This window comes from Lepisma saccharinum, chromosome 13 (genome assembly GCF_977018435.1).
Source record: "Lepisma saccharinum chromosome 13, izLepSacc3.1, whole genome shotgun sequence".
Lineage (NCBI taxonomy): Eukaryota > Metazoa > Arthropoda > Insecta > Zygentoma > Lepismatidae > Lepisma > Lepisma saccharinum.
Window position 1 is genome coordinate 42,026,278 of NC_139241.1, and position 22,571 is coordinate 42,048,848.

At 38.0% G+C, this 22,571-nt stretch overlaps 1 non-coding gene across 1 annotated transcript; it reads right to left on the reverse strand.

The window, feature by feature from the left end:
• Positions 1-2,310: 2,310 nt before the first annotated feature.
• On the reverse strand, positions 2,311-2,383 carry TRNAA-AGC (transfer RNA alanine (anticodon AGC)). Its single transcript has one exon. It is a non-coding gene; the product is annotated as a tRNA-Ala (tRNA).
• Between the last annotated feature and the right edge of the window lie 20,188 nt (positions 2,384-22,571).

The following is a 22,571-nucleotide window of genomic DNA, read 5'->3' on the forward strand; positions in this document are numbered from 1 at the left end:
AACTGGAATAAAGGAGAAAGAAACAACCGCGAAACGGATTAAGCGTGAGACCAAACTTGAAAACTGGAATAAAGGAGAAAGAAACAACCGCGAAACGGATTAAGCGTGAGACCAAACTTGAAAACTGGAATAAAGGAGAAAGAAACAACCGCGAAACGGATTAAGCGTGAGACCAAACTTGAAAACTGGAATAAAGGAGAAAGAAACAACCACGAAACGGCTTAAGCGTGAGACCAAACTTGAATACTGGAATAAAGGAGAAAGAAACAACCGCGAAACGGATGAAGCGTGAAACCAAACTTGAACACTTGAATAAGTGCGAAAGGAACAATCGCGAAACGGATTAAGCGTGAAACCAAACTTGAACACTTGAATAAGTGCGAAAGAAACAACCGCGAAACGGATGAATCGTGAAACCAAACTTGAACACTTGAATAAGTGCGAAAGGAACAATCGCGAAACGGATTAAGCGTGCAACCAAACTTGAACACTTGAATAAGTGCGAAAGAAACAACCGCGAAATGGATTAAGCGTGAAACCAAACTTGAACACTGGAATAAGTGCGAAAGGAACAACCGCGAAACGGATTAAGCGTGAAATCAAGCTCAAACACTGTAATAAGCACGAGAGAAACATCCGCGAGAAGATTTAAGCGTGAAACGAAACTTGAACGCTGCAATAAGCGCGAGAGAAACATCCGCGAAAAGGATTAAGCGTGATACCAAACTTGAACACTGGAATAAGCGCTAAAAGAACAACAGCGAAACGGATTTGCCGCGAAAATATGAATTTCGCGCTTAATCCCTTTTGCGGTAGTTCTGGCGACCCCGAATTGTAAGTAAACGTTGTACAATATTCGAACTGTATACATTGCCACTCTGGTCACAAGTGTCTGTGGCGTGAGTCCATTGTTTAATTAGTTTATTACGAACAGACATTTCTTAGGAAATGAAATATGATATTAGTGCAAGAAGTGCATGTTGCGGTACATCGTGACATTATTGGGGTTTGATACAAAGAGAAAAGAAAGCACACAAGCTTTATGGTGTGTAATATTTCATTCGGAACGGATGAGAACGGAAAGAGCTGGGCCCATGTTTAAGTAATACGGGCGAGGCGAACTAACAGATAAAAGTTGACAGCTTCTATGGGGCCCCTCCTTTGAAACCGCATTCTTCTGATAACGAACACAGCCAGCCGAGGTACTAACTTGGAAGCCAACAAAAGATTCTACCGTCTATAAGAAAGAGAAGAGCGTTCTGTTTCTTCAATGAAAAAAGAACCAAAGACGGTGTAGCTGACAAGTGGGTGTCCTAACGTGAGAAAACTTTACAAATGTCGTGGAATTCAAGTTTGTACACACACATTAGTTACGTCAATTCGATTCAGTGAATTCTGGGATCCGTGACGTACGATTTTCCCGTTACATGTTTTTTTGCTTCTATCATTAGCATGTCCACATTACTGTTATCAAAGTTTGGTTAAGTTCACTTTATGCTAAGATTGCCTAATCGGGAGTAGACGTACAGTTTAAAGGGGGTCTGAACCACAATACAATGTGCCTCCACCAGGGATCGAACTCGGGACTGAGACCCTGAGCACTGTTGTTGATTGATTGATTGATTTGATTTATTTTACTTCGCTTTTCTGCCACTCTGGGCTAATCGCGAAGATGAGGATAAGTGATGATGTTATTACATTTATGAATAACACCAATGATTCGAACCCGGGACCCGTGCTAACCACTACGCCACGGGGGCCGGCTGAGCACTGTTGTGAATTTCATACTTTCAGTTAGTTTATTTTCAATTTTCAACAAAGGACATAAGAACATATCATGTGAGAGTTACTTCATTAGCAGGGTTAGAATTTCATTTAAAATCATTTTGCAATATTTCTACTGAGAAAACCGGAATGTTGATGTTATAATTGATTGAGTTGGTGTTTTAAGTCCACTTTATGCATAGTAAGGCTAATCGGGACTGGACCTACATTTTAAAGTGGGGTCCTAACCACTATGTGCCTCCACCGGGTATCGAATCTTGTTTAGCTGAGCTAAAATTCTACTTAAAATAAAACTAAATTTAAAGAAAATTTTAAAAGAATTTATATGTACTTCCTCACCCCTTTCAGAATAATATTTCCTACTAAGGGAAAGTAAACTGTCCTTGTCCTCCCAGTTTTGGAACCCAATCGCCGTCAGCGGAAAAGGAGCTAATATTTACGACGATGAATGTTACATTTTGGTAACACTGCTATTGCACAATGTTATTACTACTTGGATACAAAGGCAAAAATGAATGCTCAATGTGGAGATGCTGGGCATCGATCCCAGTACCTCTCGCATGCTAAGCGAGCGCTCTACCATCTGAGCTACATCCCCGGCTCGCTATAATATCATAAAGACGTAAAGTTTGCAGCAAACTGCCTGACCCAGATCTTTCACTTTCACTCCGTTTTTATCTGAGACAGACGTTGGCTGGGCAGTGGTGTGTTGCTACAGCAACGACATCTGCCCGAGATTTACCGTATTACTGAAGTGAATAACATCTTGATCAGCATTCTGTCAACTTTACACGCGTAATGTAGTAAAGTACCTCTTGAATCAGAGGTACCGCGATGGAGCTGTTTAATATCTATGCATCGTAAAAAAGCAGAAAGAGGCAGAAGTGTTCATCATCAAAGTGATAGATATGTATAGAAAGGAAGCAAGCCGAATCCAATTTCTATTTAACAAGTGGTCTCAAGTCTGAACTTTTCTAAAACGTCAACGTATTTTCAATTCAATTTGAATTATGATTACTAATGTAATAATAAAATAATAACAAAAGGTAAAATATAAGCTTCTGCAGTGGCAGTGATCGGGTTTCAAAACTAGTGGCAAGGACAGTTTAAATTTCCTTGTTAGATAAGGTTTAGCATAGTGCGGGGGCAAAAAGAAGAAGCAAAAAGTGTGGACCAACTGCCCCCCCCCCAATCGCCACCACTTAGTTTCTGTAACTGAAGGGTTTTGATTTGATTTGATTTGTTAATTTTATTTTACTTCGCTTATCTGCAACTTGGTGATAAGATACAATGGATGATAGGACAATCACAAACATCACAAGGGCAGCACACAACACAAGCCTCTCGAAGGATTAAACTGGCTGTGAGTTCAGACGCCAGAGCCTCGCTAGTCTCCAAAATGCAGTCCAGGGTGTACTACGTGGAAGGGAGGTTGGCATTTGGGGGTCCGTAGCAGGGGTGCCCTCATGACGCGCCTGTGTCATTGGAATTTTTGGGGGAGACAAAATTGTATAGTTTAGCCACAAATTCTGTATATCTCCACACAAAAATGGGGGGGGGGGATTGTTTCGTTTGATTGACTTGTTGATTTTTAGTTATGGTTATTATGTACAGTTTTTCTACCTACCTGTGGGTGATCGGGGCGATGGAATTGAAATGAAACACCACATCCTATGCCTTTAGAATCGGAAAGGGTGGGGGGGGGGTCCTGTTCACATTAATACAAAGTTAGTCAAGCAGACAAACTGTCTCTCCGACCAGTTGTAATTCTTCAGTTTTCGACCTTTCCAAATTTGTAGGTATTACCATACCGTGACAAACAGACTACGTCCGTGTATGGCCGATGAGTGGTTAATGTCTACTTTAATTCAATCCTGTGAGTTCGATATTTTAAAAGTGGTTCAAAAAGAGGAAATTATCAATAAATTTGCTGCAACAACTGTGCAACCTCAGAAGTTATTATCACAAAATATTATTTCAATTAATGTTAAAGTAATATACAATATACATTTAAATGTATATATTGTAAACAATACCTAAAGTAAGCATACATTGCTTAAATATGCCTGTATTATATTGTTCCGCAAATTTTGTCTGACCAAAAAAAAAAAAATGAGTAAATAACACTGGTCAACATGAAATTTGTTACAAGGAATGTGAATGGTGTTCTAAGGTAAGTCGATGGTGCTGAATTCGAAAATGAAATCAGTTTTTTCCTGTCGGGCTCAGTTTTCTTGTTACACACTAACCTGTACCTAATGCAATTCATGAAAATTCTGCCTATTGGGCTGCGGTTTAACCTATATTTACTCTACAGATATTGTTGAATAACAGTCATTATATGACAATAGAATGACCAACACGTTCCTAAGGCCTGGGACCTTCCTCCAATTGCAACAAACCAAATTGTGAATAAGAGAGAGGCATGGCAACACTGTCGATGAGTCATGTCCGAACACGTAGAATCGCAGTGTTGTTTGTTGTCATGTGCGTCTCGCATTGTGAGTTCTGACTTAGTGGGAAGTGACTGCCTTTGATTAGGTTGTGATTTGAAGTTTCAGAAGTCGTGTGTAGTGTTAGTGCATAAGAAAATGCCTCGTACCTGCGTAAATAGCCCCAATTCATATTGTTATATATGTGGAGAGTTGACATTTAAGTCACAAAAGCGACGAATTACCCCTCTTATAAAGAAGTGCTACGAACTTTATTTTGGGTGTAAAGTTGAGGACCAGGCCAAAACATGGTCCCCCCCCCACATATGCTGTTTGACCTGTGTTACACTTCTGACAAGCTGGTTAAAAGGATCAGGTCACATGTCATTTGCTGTTCCTATGGTTTGGAGGGAACCCTCAGATCACACAACAGACTGTTATTTCTGCCTGACCAAAATAGCTGGAATCACGTCGAAAACAAGGAACATTGTGCAGTACCCAAATTTACTATCAGCCATGAGACCTGTATGTCACAGTGAAGAATTGCCGGTACCAAAGCCTCCTGAGAATGTGACTGTGAGTGAAGATGAATGTCGTGACCAACACGGGGAAGAAAGTGCAAGAGGTGAAGAAACTGCTGACCCAACATTTAAAGTGTCCGGTTCATCAATGGAGCCACACTTATTGTCCCAAGGTGATCTGAACGATCTTGCGCGGGATTTACATTTGTCTAAGCAACAGTCTGAACCTTTAGCATCCAACTGAAAGATTGGAATCTCCTCGCTTGCGATACGAAAGTCTGTTTCTTTCGTGACCGCCATACAATTTTCTCAGAATATTTCTCCCACGAAGGAGACATGGTTTTTTGTAATGACATCTCATCCGTTATGGATTGTCTTAGCCATGAATACAGTTCACACGATTGGCATCTTTTCATCGATTCCAGCAAAGTTAATATGAAAGCTGTACTTCTCTATAATGGAAACAAATTTCCATCAGTACCAATTGCTCATGCTGTTAACGTGAAGGAGACGTATGAGAACTTGAAACAGCTTCGGACAAATATCCAATATGAGAAATACAATAGTGACACATGCGGATATCTGAAGGTAATTGCAATTCTGCTTGGTATGCAGCTTGAGTACACAAAGCATCACTATTGTGGGAAAAAATGGCCTCTTCGCAGAGAATTAGTGCCTGGAAAGAAGAATGTGGCAAACACTCCTCTTGTTGACCCCAAAAATGTGTATCTCCCTCCTCTGCACATAAAATTGGGACTAATTAAAAACTTTGTGAAAGCCATGGACAGAACTTCACAAGGATTCATGTACTTGCAATGGAAATTCCCAAGAATCAGCGATGCCAAGATTAAAGAAGGAATATTTGTAGGGCCTCAAATAAGGGAATTGATGAATGACGAGAATTTCATTCAACATTTAACAGATGTTGAAAAAATGGCATGGTTGTCTTTTACAAGTGTATATAAAAAGATAAAGCAGAGAAGTATCGCGATATTGTACATGGACTAATTAGATCATACCAACGTATGAGATGCAACATGTCTCTCAAATTACATTTCTTGAATGATCATCTGGACTTCTTCACAACTAATCTTGGTGCAGTTAGTGACGAACACGGTGAATGGTTTCACCAAGACATTGCTCTAATGGAAAAGCGGTATTAAGGCAAATGGAGTGCCGCAATGCTGTCAGACTACTGCTGGACCTTACGAAGAGATGTTCCCGAGGCAAAGTTTCATAGGAAATCGGGAAGAAATTTTTTTAGATATGTTTATACACTTTCATGGTACTCATTTGCTTCATTCCTTTGTATACTGACACAAATTTATTACCTTTTACGTTTGTAGCACTTTTAAGAAAGCGAGTCCTTTCGACCAATACACATAGAACATAGGCTGAGGTAGGAAAATACAAAAAAAACATTTTTACAGGAAATCTGAGCCCGATGGAGAAATTCTGAAATTAGATCTGCATTCAGGGGCTCAGCAACTTCTAGAAACAGCTTCTTTTGTTCTTGTAACATTCACAAATATATTTTTTGTAGACCAAATTCGGCATAAATGGGGGGGAATGTTCTACCTTTTGGGGGGAGTGCGTCATAGGCCTTCGGGGGATGGGCACCCCTGGTCCGTAGACCCCTTACACCCCATGACTGAAGGGCATCTTTATTGCACCCCCTCCCCTGAGAAAAATCCTGCCGGTGCTCTTGGTGTGTGTACACACACACACACACACACATAGCTGAACAGCTGAGTACTTGACAAGCGTCTCTGTAAAAAAATGGAATCTTATTATGTAATAATAATAATAAATCACAAGGTCAAGATGCGGGCAACAACAATGTGGACTATATTTATGTGGGTGATATTTTTCTAGTAGCTTCACAAAATGGATATGTCGCAGTTGTTGGCGACGTGCGTTTTTAATATTATTGCCTACCTATGTGGCGAAATGGTCGGCGAATCGCGCTACCAAGTCACGAGCCCGAAGTTCGAATCCGGATAAGTGTGGATATGTCCCATCATCTATCTACGAGTGCATGCTGCTTTCCAGGCTGCTCATATCCTGAACTCCATGTTCTAAATGTCTTCAAATTGCCCCATCTTCTTCCCTACCACCATCAAAGTTCAGCGTAACATTTGACGCGGTAAATGTCAAATGACAAGAGCAAGTTGAAAAGAAATTCCCTGTCCTCCGTTCGGACGAAATTCCAGCTAATGTTAGCAAGTCATGGACGAAAGAAAATCCCATACCTAACTGGCAGGAACTTTCAACCTGTGTGCAGGGATTGGGGTGTCTGGGAGCGAGGGCATTTCCCCTAACATTTATATCTCATTTCGTTTTTAAAAATTAAATGTGTTTGAAGTAGATTAATATTTAAAATATTGCAAGTTTTTGTAAAATACATTCTGGCTTTAGAAAAAAAAATGTTCACGAGTAAGGTTACCTGAGCCCAATATGGCCTACCTAAGATTTGCTATTGTTTCTAATGATGTACAAAGTCATAAAGGTAAAACTAGTGGCAAGATTAAAAAGAGTGAACATATCTGGACGTCTTCTGAAAATAGGAGCCCCAATTTGGTATTTTTGTATGTAATTGTTTCATGATCTTTAGATATTTTAACTTGATGTGTATTTACCGTATCCTGTGACAGGTTTTTCTGAGAGACATCACTTTTGTCTTGACTAGCTACGCTAGCAGGAACCCAAACTTCCATACATTCCGAAGTGTCTGTGTCACTTACTTGGGTATTCATTTTGTTTAATGGCGTCGAGCCATATTAAACACTTATATCATATTAATCATTTTATCTTCACTTAATCTATCAATTCACTTCGTTCACACAATTATTATATTATATATTACCTTTTAAACTCTCAGTTTATACGAATATATTCCTAACTTAAATCACAAAGCACAAGAAACACTAGTAGATTTTCTATCCACTCCGAATAGAAATCAATTATCCACCGCCAAAAACTTCAATCGTAATCGAAGCCATATTAACACGCAGAAAACACACACGAGCCATAGAAAGTACTCGTCGCTCAAAGTTGATCCGCGATTTTTCTCCGATCAGCAGACATTGACCGTAGTTCAGCTCAATCTTGTACACAAGTTGTTACACTATAAGCGCAATTAAAAGGTTCAATCACGTCATTTGGACAGTCTAAATAACATAGTAGCGTAATCTGTTGAATTAACCTTGTAACTGCTTGGAAACAGCAAATAGGCCATATTGGGTACTAGACAATATTGGATTCTTGTATACAAGAAGGTATACCTTACGTAATAAAAACGTAACGTGGTTATATAAAAAAATCAATACAGTGAGATCTATTATAAATAAATGCAAAAATTGAGTTTTTTGAAGTTTTTTTTTCAAATTTCAAGTTAGTTTTATAATTCAGAAAATATTAGTCCAAAATTGCGAATTTTACGATTTACATGCACTGCACTTATAGTTTATTTTAAGATTTTTTTTTTTCAAATTTCAAGTTAGTCTTATAATTCAGAAAATATTAGTCCAAAATTGCGAATTTTACGATTTACATGCACTGCACTTATAGTTTATTTTGTACAGGAAATTTACGTTCGACATTTTAAAAAGGAACTACTTTTTATATGTACAATCACTTACGAAATGTAAACATATGCATTTGTTGTACACATTGGGTGTCATTTTGAGGGGCCAGCTTTTTCAGATCTAGAAGCACATGTAGTATATGGTTCGAAGCGTATCAATCAAAGCTAACTGCGAAAAAAAATGTTTCGAACTGAGTATATTAATATTCTTCTACTACAGGCACACGCGAGCTACGCAACTTTGGCAGAATGCTGTGGAAAGATTCCATTCTTTTCGTGTGAAAGAGATTCTTCCTCATTCTTTTCTTCCTTTCTCTGGCTTTGTGTATCGTGATCTTTATCACAAGGACAAGCGGTAACATTACGGCACAAAAGAGAGTTTACCAGGTGGAAAGGAACACATATTGCGAACAAGACAAGTAAAGAGGCAGAACGTACTTTTTCCGTAGCCCTTCCTCATTTATATACAATCCCGCTGAGTTTATTCATTCCAAACTGGTAGGTGGCTTCACCGATCTTATGAGGATCATAGCAGGAGATTAAACGGTTGAAAGAGGAACAACGACTTGAAGGAGAAAGAAACAAATCTGTTGGAAACGTCGCTCGAGATTTCGAGCACCAAATTTGGTGGCGCTACTTGTTTCGGAGATTTATCACGGGCGAGTTTAAAAAGAAAAGAGACAGGGTTACAGATGGCGGTATTGTAGTGCCTTGTCTTCATTAAAGTGCACTCTCTTTGTCATAATAACCCTCAGTGGCCATAATCTATTTACAAAGTTGAATTTAGATAAGAATAAGAGGTTTCCTGTTACGACTTGTGGGTATTACAAGAAACGAGTTATCTAAAGATGATTAATGGATTATCGCCGCATGTTTGTTTACAATAAAATTACAAAATAATTTACTTGAACTCGTAAATATCAAATTATGTATGTAACTTATTCGAGGGGGAAATTCTTTTCCAGGAGAAGATCACGCTATTTGACTCGCATTATTATGCCTTAAAGAAACATTCATTTAAAATGTTATCAAGTTGATCAAGATCTTTTTGATCCAAAGTGACCAAATTTTCATACAACCCACTGGGCCAAGGAAGTTAATGTGGTGTATAATTATTCTATTAAGAAATATATACGTAATAAATTTATCAACTCGAAATGAGTAAGTTACTAAATAATAAGTGTAAGTTTTTACCATGTACTTTTAATAATAATGCTATTTAAACATCAATTTCAAAGCAATGAATGCATAACGGTGATATTTCTAGTAAATAATTAATCAAATATTAAGCATTATCATTTTTCTCTTTTATGATAAAACTTGTTCAATATCCAAATATTAGCTTTGCGTGTCTTTCTGATGAACATAGCCTAGATTTTTCATTAGTAACATACAGTAGCGTAGCATGGACATTTCGGGTGGGAACGCCAAGTCCGAAGGAAGAGTCGGCCCTTTCTTGCTTAATAATTTATTTATGGTATTAGTCGCCACATGTATTATTTGCATGAAGTCAGCTGGGTTTTCAATAAAACATCATCATTGCATGTTTTAGCTAGAAAATTAGATGCCTCACTATGCTTACGGCCGCCTCAATTCCTGCGCCACATGCCCAGCTGTTCTCTCACTTGCTCTGGGCCAGCATAGTCTGGCCTAAGCGCAGAGGCATGCGCGGAGTCATGAAAAAGTCTCCGCAGTTAACGAGCGAGGAGGTGGGGTTGTAGCCCAGTGGCAGCCATAAGACAATCAGCCGTGCCAGGTCGCGTCGTGGCACGATGCGAGAGCTTTCGCATTGTGTTGACATAGTTGCAAACTTCACAGAGAAGTGACTAATCCTGACCGATTTGTAATACTCGTTGGAGAAGTCATTCGCGAGAAAGATACTTTCCTGCATACTTGGCAAGAACGAACGTAATATCTTCCCCAAATTTATATAACCATTTAGATAGATGCGTCTAAAGAGCCATCCAGACTTTTTTGTTATCGATTTCTTCCTTAAGAAAAGATATATCCCTTGCTCTCACGCACACAGACACTCATGTGTTGCAACTGACGTTGACAACATTGAAGACATTTACTGTAAGTACAAAATAATTGCCTTAATATCAAAGGGAATTCGCATCAACAGGGGATTTTTTACTTTAATATTCGTAAAAAATCACACGGAAAATCTATCAGTATAAGAATTTCACTTGGAGATATAATTCAATTTCTTGCATTGAATTCTAAAAATTGTAGATCTACAGTTCATTTAGCAGATAATCATATTTCAGTTGTTAGTAACACTGATCGTTGATGTACCGTCTGCCGTGCTGGGGTTGCAAATTATAAACAAAACAAGGCGAGAATACCGATCGACTTGGTGTCTCTAATTGTTCAGTATTTTTCTTTTTAGTGAAGTGAAAGTGTCCGATAGTGTGTGAAAGGAAGGGTAGTTAGTCAAGATGAGTCAGATTAGAGCACTATTACATACACCGTTTTCCAAGGAACTATAGGATATTAAATTAAAAGTTAAACAACTTGGCTGTCCCACTCCAGATTTAAACATCAATTCTATTTAAAAATATCAAAAAATTGGTAAAGGTGACAGGCGTCGAAAATTTAATAGTCGCATTTATTTCTTAGAAACTCTGGCGACCTCCGCACAGCATGCTTCGACGCCAGGGATTGGGGGTTCGAATCTCGGCCTGGGCATCGGTGTTCTTTATGAGTGTTCACTCATCCTTATCTTCGCTATTAGCCAAAAGTAGTACAAATGCGAAGTAAAATAAACCAATCTTAGGAACTCTGAATTTTTGTCTGCAATTTTAGTAAACAAACTTCCATTAAAATTACCTCTTTCATTAGATTTCTATGACATATGCAGGCGAAAATTTTTCGATTTCTTGATCACGTTGGCACTGCCCATCATACTAGCTGCCAGCCGCCACTGCCTCTTGCCACAGCTAATCGATAGATACAGGTTCGATCCCCGGTGGGAGCACAATGCACCGTGGTTCGGTTCCCACTTTAAACTGTAAGTCCAGTTCTGATTATCCTACCTGAGCATAAAATGAATTTAAAACAATCTGTTGCTCGCCCACAAACTACCTCTGCGGGGGTGTTTGAACATGTCCATTGACCCCCTGAAAATTGTCATCGTTCATTTCGAGTTACAAAAAAATTGATAGTTTTATAGTTAATAAGATAAATAATGTTAGTTAACTTAGTTATTATTTGAACAGAATGACTAATTATATCACCATTAAGCCTTGTTTCCATGATATGAAAAACTCAATATGCTGACCAACGCAGAAATTTATTTTATTATAAAGCAAGGTCTTCTTCAGACTCTGTACCAAGTTCATGTTTTAAAATAAAATACATTTCTGCCTTGGTCAGCATATTGGGTTTTTCATAATAACTAAGCAAAAATGCTTTAAATTAAGTGTAAGATACAGGAACCATTTTGTTTTTTTCAACTTCCATCATTTAAACTAAAGAATAAATGTTTTCAGTTTTCAAAATAAAAATCATAGAGCTTACATGAAAGTTCACACAATATAAACACTATGGATCACTGTTCTACAAAGTTTTTTTTCTTATGTGAATATAAGTTTTTCTGAAGAAATTTGGTATGGGAAATTCAAATCCGTAATTAGAATTTCGCTGTCAGGGACAGTTCTTTAGTTTTAAGGAAATAAAGCCTCGTTTTACTCAGATTCGCCATTCCTGAAAAATGCAGGGAATTATCAGAAGAGCAGTTGGAACGTCTGCTTCTGAGCTTCTGTTTCAGATGTTGGCAGTTCTGTTACTAAGCTACATGATGTACCTGGAAGTTATTGTCAAAATACTAAGCATTGTGTTTGCAGCTTTAGTTTAAGTTGATATTACTTTGCCTGTGGAAATCAACCAGGTAGCTTCTGCTACATCTGTGGAGAGTTGGTCTTTGCATGGCATAAGGAGAGGATTTGATCCATCATAAAGAAGTACTACAAACATTACTTTGGAATGGACATTGGAGACCAGGATAAGGATTAGGCACCTCATATCTGTTGTGCAGCATGTTATGTTAAAATGATTAAATTATAGAAAGGCAAAAATGCAATGTTGTTTGCTGTACCCATAGTATGAAGAGAACCAAAACAGAACCAAAACACCTCGTCACCAATTGTTATTTTTGTTTGACAAATACACAGAGATTTACAAACAGGAAATCTGAGAGATGCATAGTTTAATCTACCTTCTGCAATAAGGCCAGTGCCACACTCTGAAAGTCTTCCAGTACGTAAGAAACAAACAAATGAGATCCACAATGAAAGTTAAGAAAGTAGCAATGAGGAACTGTCATCATCTCCACATAAAATAACCCTATGCATCAGGCAACAAGTGCACAAGTCTAATACTCTTTAACTCAAGTGGATCTACATGATTTATGAAATGACATAGTCTTAATTAAACAAAAGAAAACTGCTGGGTTTCAGGTCACATGCATATAATCTCCACCCCAGCACAAACATTTCTAATTTAGACAAACGTGTAATACTTTTATTGCCTATTTTGAAACTGGCCACCTACTGACTGACCGCAACGACGTTGATGGTTTAATGAACGTTCATACGTTCTTCTAATGTCACAAAGAAACCTGTGAGTTATTAGAAGCTAACTAACTAAATCTGCAGCAATGCAAGTCTTCCATCTGTCCCTCTCCTATGCAAGAGCTACCCAATATTTTCCATTCTTTCCGATGTCCTTAAGGCCCAGAGATATTAGAAGAAATCCATGCAATATAATGAGCGTAATTGAAAGATATTTGGCAACTTCAAGAAAGTTGTAATAATATTGGGAATGCAGCAGGTCTACAAAAAGTATACCTTCTTCTTCTGCTAGTGATATACCCGTGACAGAAGAACCAGTACACATAAAAGAACTGGCTTCAACGAAATTGGCAAGTGGGAGAAAAAATGTGCAGCGTGTGATGCTCCTCTTCCCTCTCTTCACACCAAGCTAGTTATAACTCCATTAAGCCTTGTTTCCATATTTAGTTTTTCATAACCAAGCTAGGTCTTACGAAACAATTTGTAAAGGCTATGGACAGAACTGGAAGAGGATTTAAGTGTCTTTCAAACAAATTGCCTTCTCTTTCACCAGCAAACAGGAAGGAAGACGTTTTGTGGGACCTGAAATTAGAGAATCTCATCAAACTCCAGAGTTTGAAGCATGTTTAACAGACAAAGAAAAAAGAACATGGATATAATATTATATGCAATATAAATTGCAAAAATTTTATTATATTTTTGGAAAATAAGTATTATATAACAATTCTGTTTGCAAATACTGTGTCGCATATTACATTTATAACTTTTAAACATAGTATACTAGGTTTAGAGAAAGGATGATTAAATTAGTTCATGAGTTCACGCAATATTCACCTTAAAATTGCAAGAATGTTAGAAAAAATTAAAATTACGATTACTCGTAAACTATCCCTGACAGAGAAAATCTAAATACAGATTTGAAATCAGCGCAAAATTTGCGATAGGAATCAGATCTTTTCCCTCCAGAAAATAGAAAAAAAAGTTTTTCTTGTAGAACAGTGTAATTTTTCTCCTAACTTCTAAAGCCCTTTTTTGGACAAGGTGTGTATAAGTTAATAACAAAATAGAATAACTAGTACTTCTGTACATTAACTGTATAAAATGTTTTAAAAATGTACAAAAAAAAAATTGTGCCGGATATTCAGTCATTTAGTGGATAGGGCAGAAAAGTCTCCCGAGAATATTAATAATAATAATAGTTTGTTTATGAGTTTATAATAGTTATTATGAATAATAATAATATTGTAATTATTTCTACTATTCAAGTTTTATCAGTTGCTTAACCTCCCCCCTGCAAAAATTTCTGGCGACGCTCATGCTGTAGATAGACTGATATGACAAATGTAAAGTTGTAGTGTCCCACTTTGCACGGAATTTAAACTTTCTAGGACATGAAGGTGGAGCGGTATTTCTTAGGTGTTTTATTTACTTGGGGTTCGCCCAGAAGGTCTGGGGGAGGGAGAGAAAGTGTGCAACCCGTTATACGCTGTTGTTGCAGGTACCTGGCGACTCAACCTAAGCGTTTGAGGGTTTTTATGACCCGTAAAAGAATTTGTCTGAAGGGTAGAAGCGTTTCTTTTACACAGAAGGTTCTGTTACACCTCGACTTAATTCACTCTCAGCGGTGCCTTTTGCCAACAAAACGAACGAAGGTCAATGGGTTTTCTGCGTAATTGACATTCCTCACAGGAATTCTCCTTTCTTTCGAATGGGCTTTCGGAGGGAGTAAGTTATTTCAAACTCTCCAGGAAGTTAACCGGAGGAATGGAGTGCTTAGAACAGCAGGAGTATTCTGAAGTACCTTCTGCCCACTACACATCTCTCAGACGAAAGAAGTAAAATTCGGTAAAGGTTCAGCAAAGGCGTAACTCCGAGTATATCTTCGGAGGAGGGTGGGGTGGGGTCCACGTTGATCGATGAAATGTCAACGAGAATTGCTTGTATGTATGGCGTGTGGGGCATTCCATTATCAAGGGTGGGACATGCGGGTTATATATTTTTAATATTAAAGTAACCATTCTACTGATAGTTAAGCAACATTTTTCTTACAGTTTCTGTGCAATGAAATATTTAACTTAACACTGTTGATTAAACATAACTACCCTTAAAATACTTTCCCAGATTTGTAGCTATGAAAAATCATTGAAGACTGGTGCGGGAAGAATATATTAATATACACCCCCATATACATACATGCACATATACACACACATAGGCTATACATACATACAAAAAATTAAAATGTTATTAAATATAAAAGTCAATTAATTACTAAATATTAAAAAAACATTATTATTAATAGCTACACATAAAGTAATTAATTCGTTACTTTTATATACTTTTATACTCGTATATCAGATATGTGTAATGTAGCAAATTAATTCCTTTACTAACGGTTAGAGATGTCAATAAAATACGAAATAGTTTTGTTATGTACTACAAGCTTTTGTTTAGTTTTTATATTAATACAAAACTATTATAATTTATAATTATGTTTGACTTGCATTCTTCTTTTATTGCACACATATTGTTATTGGTGTAGACAGAGTAATAATCTCTTGAAAAAGAGAGAGAGCATTCTACACTCACTATTTTGTGATTTTCGATATTATCCTTAGTAAAGTACTTAAGAAGTAAATACTAATTGCTTATATTTTGTTGTTACATTTTGGTGGGGGGATTTTTTAGGTCAAGATTGTTGGTGGGGGAAATCCCCCTGTCCCCCCAAGGATTTAGCACCCTGCTATAAGCGAACAATTGTGTGTCACGGGTGTGACAGACGAAACACTGCCTCTTCACATAATAAGAAATTTGTTTTGATTTCTGAGAATTGTCAAATTTTCAAAAATAAATTATTTAGGACAAAGAGAGATGGTAATTGGCCTTTGAATATTCTAGTGGAGTTGAGAGGGAAATGCAACAGTGAAAGGAGAAATTAATTGCCTTTTGGTGTCACGGGTGGGACACAATAGAAAGCAAAAGTAAATCAGAAAGTTAAAATAAACGAACCATATGTAAAATGCCTTCTACCTTCTAACTTAATTATGTATAATACTTGAATTTTTATGCAAATGACAATTTTTGATTGTTCACTCACAAGATAGGATGAAATTACAGCATTGCATTTAATTATAAAAATTTGGGTTCAAGTGCACTTTAACTTGGAATGCTACATGTATATATTATGTAGAATTGTTTTTGTTTTTACCCCCCCCCCCAAATAACACAGTTGAGGCGCTATTGCGACCTACAACGTGTGTGTTTTCTATTCAATGAGATTCATAGTGTTTACGGTCACCTAAAATTGACTGCCGTCGAAAGATAGGCTGAAGACCAAAAAAATAAGGGAACTGTTATTTATCGAAAGATGCTGAGTCCCCCCTTTTTTTTCTGGTTACATATTTTCGTTCAGCTTTTAGGTCTAAGCAAAGCATCTAGAAACTTGGCATCGGTGGGGAAGAAAGCAACTTTCCTGCACGTAGCGAGTTACCCAATATGTTCTCTTGTACAAAAGATACAAAAATAGCTATGTATTTTCAATCGATTGTTCTCCCTGTAGATGTTTTTTTTTTTACTATTTGTTTCGAATGTTACAAAGAGCTCTCTTACATATTTACATATTCGACAATAATTTGCGATGTCAAAAGTAATTAATACGAAATTGGTTTCTTAAATATGTACACGTTTCTGTCTTATTTTGAGTTTATAAATTTGATACAAATTTTAATTTGAACAATATACGAGTCCTTTAAATGATGTAGAATATGTTCAAATAAAATAAACATCTAGCAGAATTATTGAATTTGCTTGGATACTCGATTATTAATATTGAATAATCTTTGATAGTACATATTTAACTACATATTCTTTTGATAATACATATTTAGGTACATATTTTATCAATTATTGTTACATATTTATGTACATATTTTGTACTTTGATATTACATAAAAATCCGGGATCTATTCATGACGGACATTTCCGACCGGTAGACTTTTCAACTCTTATTCTATCTCATTGATTTTAGTGGCTCCATTTGTTCAATAATTGCACAATGCTCAAGATGTATTTGCAGCTTATGTTTACTTTGAAATATCATATTTTAAATTGGTCTTGTCGGTTGTGCAAATGGATTTAAGGTTTGGAACCTGGCAACATTGTTCGACTCTGGATGCGAAAGGTGTTTCGCAGGGGTGTTGGGAAACGGAATAGAGGCAGCACAGGTTAAACGAAAAGGGAAAATACTTTCGATTGTCTGGCAGATAGGGTGGGGCTTTCCGACCACTTTTTAACCCTAATTGATGCGAGTTCCGAAGAAGGATTTCAAACACTCCCCGTAACTCTTCTTGTGTGAAAAGGAAGACGAAGGGGAAAAAAAGGTGCCGAGAAAAAGGAAAGTGATATTTTTTTCACTTTCACTGGCGCTGACGCACAGTAATGATGTGGCAGAGTTCCTTTAAATGCTTCGCATTTTCGGCAACCCTTTGCAAGGACTTGGTGTTAATGCAATGAAAGAATGTATCGCAATGTTTTGCCTCATCTATTACGTTTAATGGTGGTTCAGGTGAGTCACTGATACGACCAGGCAAATAGACATAAAAAACGGCAATTTCTAAATCTAAAATAGAATTCACATATGAGCTGGAATTTGCAATTTCATACATGAAGGAAACCATATCGAATTAATTTTTTATTGAGACATGTTACTTGTTCTTAAAGTAAATTAGACACTTCCCCGATGGCGTAGTGGTAACGTCGTCGCCTTGTAATCAACGGGTTCCGAGTTCGATTCCGGGTGGAGGCACATAGTGGTTCGGATCCCACTTCAAACTGCGAGTCCAGTCCCTATTAACCTATCTGTGCACAAAGTGGACTTGAATGAAATACTCAAAGTAAATTAGCCAATATAAAAGGACTACTGCCGGCCCCAGTGGCGGAGTGGTTAGCACATCGCGCTACGACGCCAGGGGTCCCTGGTTCGAATTCCGGCCTGGGCATGGATGTTTGTGAGTGGTGTCGTGTAGTTTGCGCCGAGGCTTCTTATCGGTTCATTTTCGCCCTGACATATGTCAAGACCTTCCTCTGGTTTTCCCACAATCCAGAGTGTCATCACCGCCGCGCGCACGTGGGTTTATGGGCACATGGTGCATAGTGCATAAAGTGGACTTAAAACATAAAATCAAACGTGTGTTTATGACGATGCACAGCTGTGTTTACACTGAAATGTTAAACCTATCCAGAGAGTCAAATATGACTTTCCCTTACTTATTTCAAAAGACGTTACACAGCATTACTTGTATCAATTTTATTCCACAACAGAAAATACATAAATCAGTATCAGCCTATTTACTATTAATCATTTATCGTTAATCGCCAAAAGAAACATTGTAAATACAGTATTGTTAAAATATTGAAAGTATTCTACAAGTACTACGTAAATGTACACTTTGGAAGCAACATAAACGTGCCAGTCTATTACACTTAATTATTATACACTACATAAAATCGTCAAAAACATTATAAATACAGTGTAATTTTTTGCGAACACTATATAAGTAATAGCTACGTATATATAAACACAATATTTCGATACACTTGCACAACAACAATACAAACGTTATTTGAATTCTTGTAGGTATGCAAATGCTCGAAGGCATTGCACGCGTTGTTTCTATCATTTCCATATTCTCAGCCATCTTGTCGTCTCTCTCAAATCTCAGTTTTACATAAATACTAATTTCCCATATACTTTCATCTTACATTCATTTGCCAATCACCTTCCTTTTCAATCGAAAATAAACACAGCTGGAGCTGGGCAACGTCATAAACACACATGCGCGCGGCGGCATTATAATGACACTCCAGATTGTGGGAAAACCCACAAAGGAAGGTCTTGATATAATGTCGCGGCGGAAATGAACCGATAAGAAGCCTCGGCGCAAATGACTCGGCGCAAACGACACGGACTCTTTGTGAGTAACCATTCATCATATCACCACTCATATCCATCTTCGCAAATTAGCCAAAAGTGGTAAAAATGCGAAGTAAAATAAAGAAAATCAATCTCAATCTCAATAAAAAGACTATCTGACTACGTACTCTTATCGTAAATTCGGAGTCCAAAAGTATAAATAAAATTATAAATATTAAGCGTATCATACTTATGAGATGATTAGCCACGGTGGTATCTGACTACCACCTGGGATACCCTCGTTCGATTCCCGGGATGGTTGAGCTAAGATCGTAATTTTTCCGACCTTGTCCGTGCATAAAGAGTTTCGTGGTTCACCCAGCCTCAAATAAATGGCTGGCGGTGGATAAAGGCGGTCGGAGCGTGGTGCTGATCACATAACCTCCAAAACTGGCCGATATCCAGAATTGATGAGGCCCTGCCGGGTCTACCACCACATCCCCTAAATGTGCCCTTATCTATGGGGAAATTATACATTATACTCAGAGCTAAAACACAAATGGTTTCGAACGCGGACCTCTTGATTGTTTGATTAATTTGGTTAATTTTTCTTCGCTTTTCTACCACTTTTGGATGAGTGATGATATTATGAAATTTATGAAAGGACACTCACAAAGAACAACCATATCTAGTTCATTCGAACCCGGGATACCTAGCGTCGTAGCGCGATGTGATAACCACACTGCCACGGAGGTCGGTCGGACACCTCTTGATTAAAAGGCAACGACGTTATTTATCTGATTCTTAATGAATGGAAAGTCATAAGATTGGTGTCAAGACAACAGGGCCTCCAAGATAGCGTAGTGGTAACGTCGTCGCCTTGTAATCAAGGAGTACCGGGTTCGATACCCGTGGAGGCACATCGATTTTCTGGCATCGAGACAGGAGTTCACATATACGAGGGAGAGTCCGAAAATAAGTTTCCCCTGGCGACTGTGAACAGAAATGGGAAGGAAAAGCAAAAAACGTAAATGAGAAAAGGAATAGCATACTTAATTTATTTTTCCACATAGGAACCCCAGACATTCAGACATTTGTCATACCGCTTGTTAAGCTTCAAAAAACCCTCTTGGAAAAAATGAGTGTCCTGTATATGGAAGAAGTGTTGCACGAAATGTGTCATCTCAGCATTGCTTCCAAAGCGCCTTCCTCCGAGAGCCTTCTTCAAAGCCGGAAACAGATGGAAGTCACTCGGCGCGAGATCGGGACTGTACGGCGGATGGGCAAGGTGCTCCCAACCAAGAGTTGCAAGATGGTGTTGCGTAGCCCTCGCCGAGTGCGGTTTAGCATTGTCATCCAACAGCAAGCCAAATGTGAGAAGGCCAGGCCGCCTACGCCGAATAGATTGCTTCAATTTGGACAGGGTGTGACAGTAACGTGCAGCGTTGATGGTTCCTTGTTCCATAAAGTCCAGCAACAAAACACCATGGACGTCCCGAAAAAAAACTGTGAGAAGCACCTTACCTGCCGAGGGAGTTGTCTTGAACTTCTTCCGGACAGGAGATGACGGATGATTCCACTCCATTGATGCGGCCTTCGATTCGGGTGTGCTATGGTGGACCCACGTTTCATCCCCCGTTACAATCCGAAGGAGAAACTAATTTCCTTCCCGGTGATAACACATGAGATGCTCCAAACTGCATGAGATGCTCCATATCTGCCGGGCCACGACTGAGAGGCACCTCCTCTTGTTTGCACGCACTACGCTCACGCCATCTGTTGGATCGCGGTCGCACTTCACCCACTGGTGTATGAAGGTAGCTAGAGGGGGGACAGGGGGGCAATTGCCATCCCTGAGAGCCTGCCTTGCCCCCCCTGTGAAAAATACAGAACATATTCCTACCTGAAATTCTCACTAATCTTTACAATTGTATTCTGTATTACTCTAGCAACATAACAAAGACATTTATTGATTTTGTGATTAAGAAGGTGGATTCCGTATAATCTTGGACGGAAGTCCAATCTAGGGGGGCAAGCATTGAAGTAAGGAAACATGACTAGCAGAATCTAAGAACAGCAGGACAAATGGATACTCGAGATGGAATTAATTTTCAAGTGTTTCTTGCACTTTTCTTCCAGACGGCTAAGGGCACATGCAGGGGGCCCAGAGATGCAATTGCACCTTTGATTTCATATTTTATACAAATAAAAGTACATTTCGTAAAATTTTCTTGCTTGCTTCGCTCGCAAGCGAAATATCTGCTATTCTTACAGTCCAAGTTCACACAGGGGGCGGCGGGAGTCAGCCTTGTGAGCCAGAACGATCTAAATGAAAAACAAATGTTAAAGACAATGCCATGCCATGCCATGGCGTCCCTGATATTATTTGCGCCCTATTAAATAAATATTGTTTTCAGTTTGCAAATATTTGGATCTAAAGATTATCCTGCTCGCTTCGATCCCAATATGATTATTTTGTGTAATGCATTCTAAATTATCCGAGAGAGAAGTAAGGCCAGATATATATATACTTCAGATTGTTGCTGCTTAAATGCATGAACAATTGTTTTGAGAAAAAGGAGCGCCCACATTTGAGAGACAATTTGGCGGAGGAATTGATCATTTAGTTTATATCCTATATAGTATATATATTAAAGAAACTTTGAATACGTACACAATTTAGCATTAACATGTTCCATATGTATTTTCTTATTTTACGTTGCTCCATGTTGCATATGTGTAAATATATGTTGTACGTGGAAGTTATACGTGTCATATGTACAAAAAGAATAATGTTCGTCATGCATATTCTGTCTTTCAAAAATGCAGTTTGTGTGCTTGTTTTCCATTACTAGCTAATATGAAATTGAACGTGTTGGAAAAATATTTCAAATCATTTGTTCAAACACACAAATGCTTTAGCACAGACTTCTACACCCTTTTGCATGATTTACGACGATAATAACGCCTTTTAATGCTACTATTATTACTACCACTACCACCACCATATTAATATTATTATTATTATTGGCACGTTTGTCCTGGTACTTCACCCCCTCTCCAGATAAAAATTTATGGTTTCGCCTCTGCTCACAAAGAACACTCATGGCCAGGCTCGAACCTAGAGCCCCTGGCTTCGTAGTGTGTTGTGTAACCATCCCACCATGGAGGTCGGCTAGTGAAAGATGTAGGACAGCTTACTGGCTCAAATTATTATCAAGCACGATGAAAATGTGATAGTGTTTCACATTTATTATTATTTCGGTTAGAAAGCGATAAAATTTGTAGTTTAATACGGGTTACACTAAGCATCTTATGGAGTGTAAATATCAATTTCAAATCTTATGAATCATTTCTCTATGCAAACGCATAATATATGTGATAAGCAACATAGGTGTGTGTTATGATATCCATTTTATAAAGGAAAAGTTAAGTTTTAACCCTTACTGTTTGCATGATATCGTTTCCATATCATGTTATAAGTTATATTGCTCTCAGAATTTTAAACGGCAGTAAAAATTAATGCCATTTGCAACTGCGAAGCTATCAATGGGATTGCATACATTAAGGACAGATGATGCCATATTTCGATTGCATATAACATGGAAAGTAGAATTAGACAAGTAACCAGTGACTGAGAAGAGTTTCTTGCCTTGATGTCCTGTACACACTATGAAAGTTGTCTGTGTTATCAGGCGGCACCCTATGAATATAGATTCAAGAAAATGACAAGTAGAAAAAATCTGCAGTGAATAAATACGA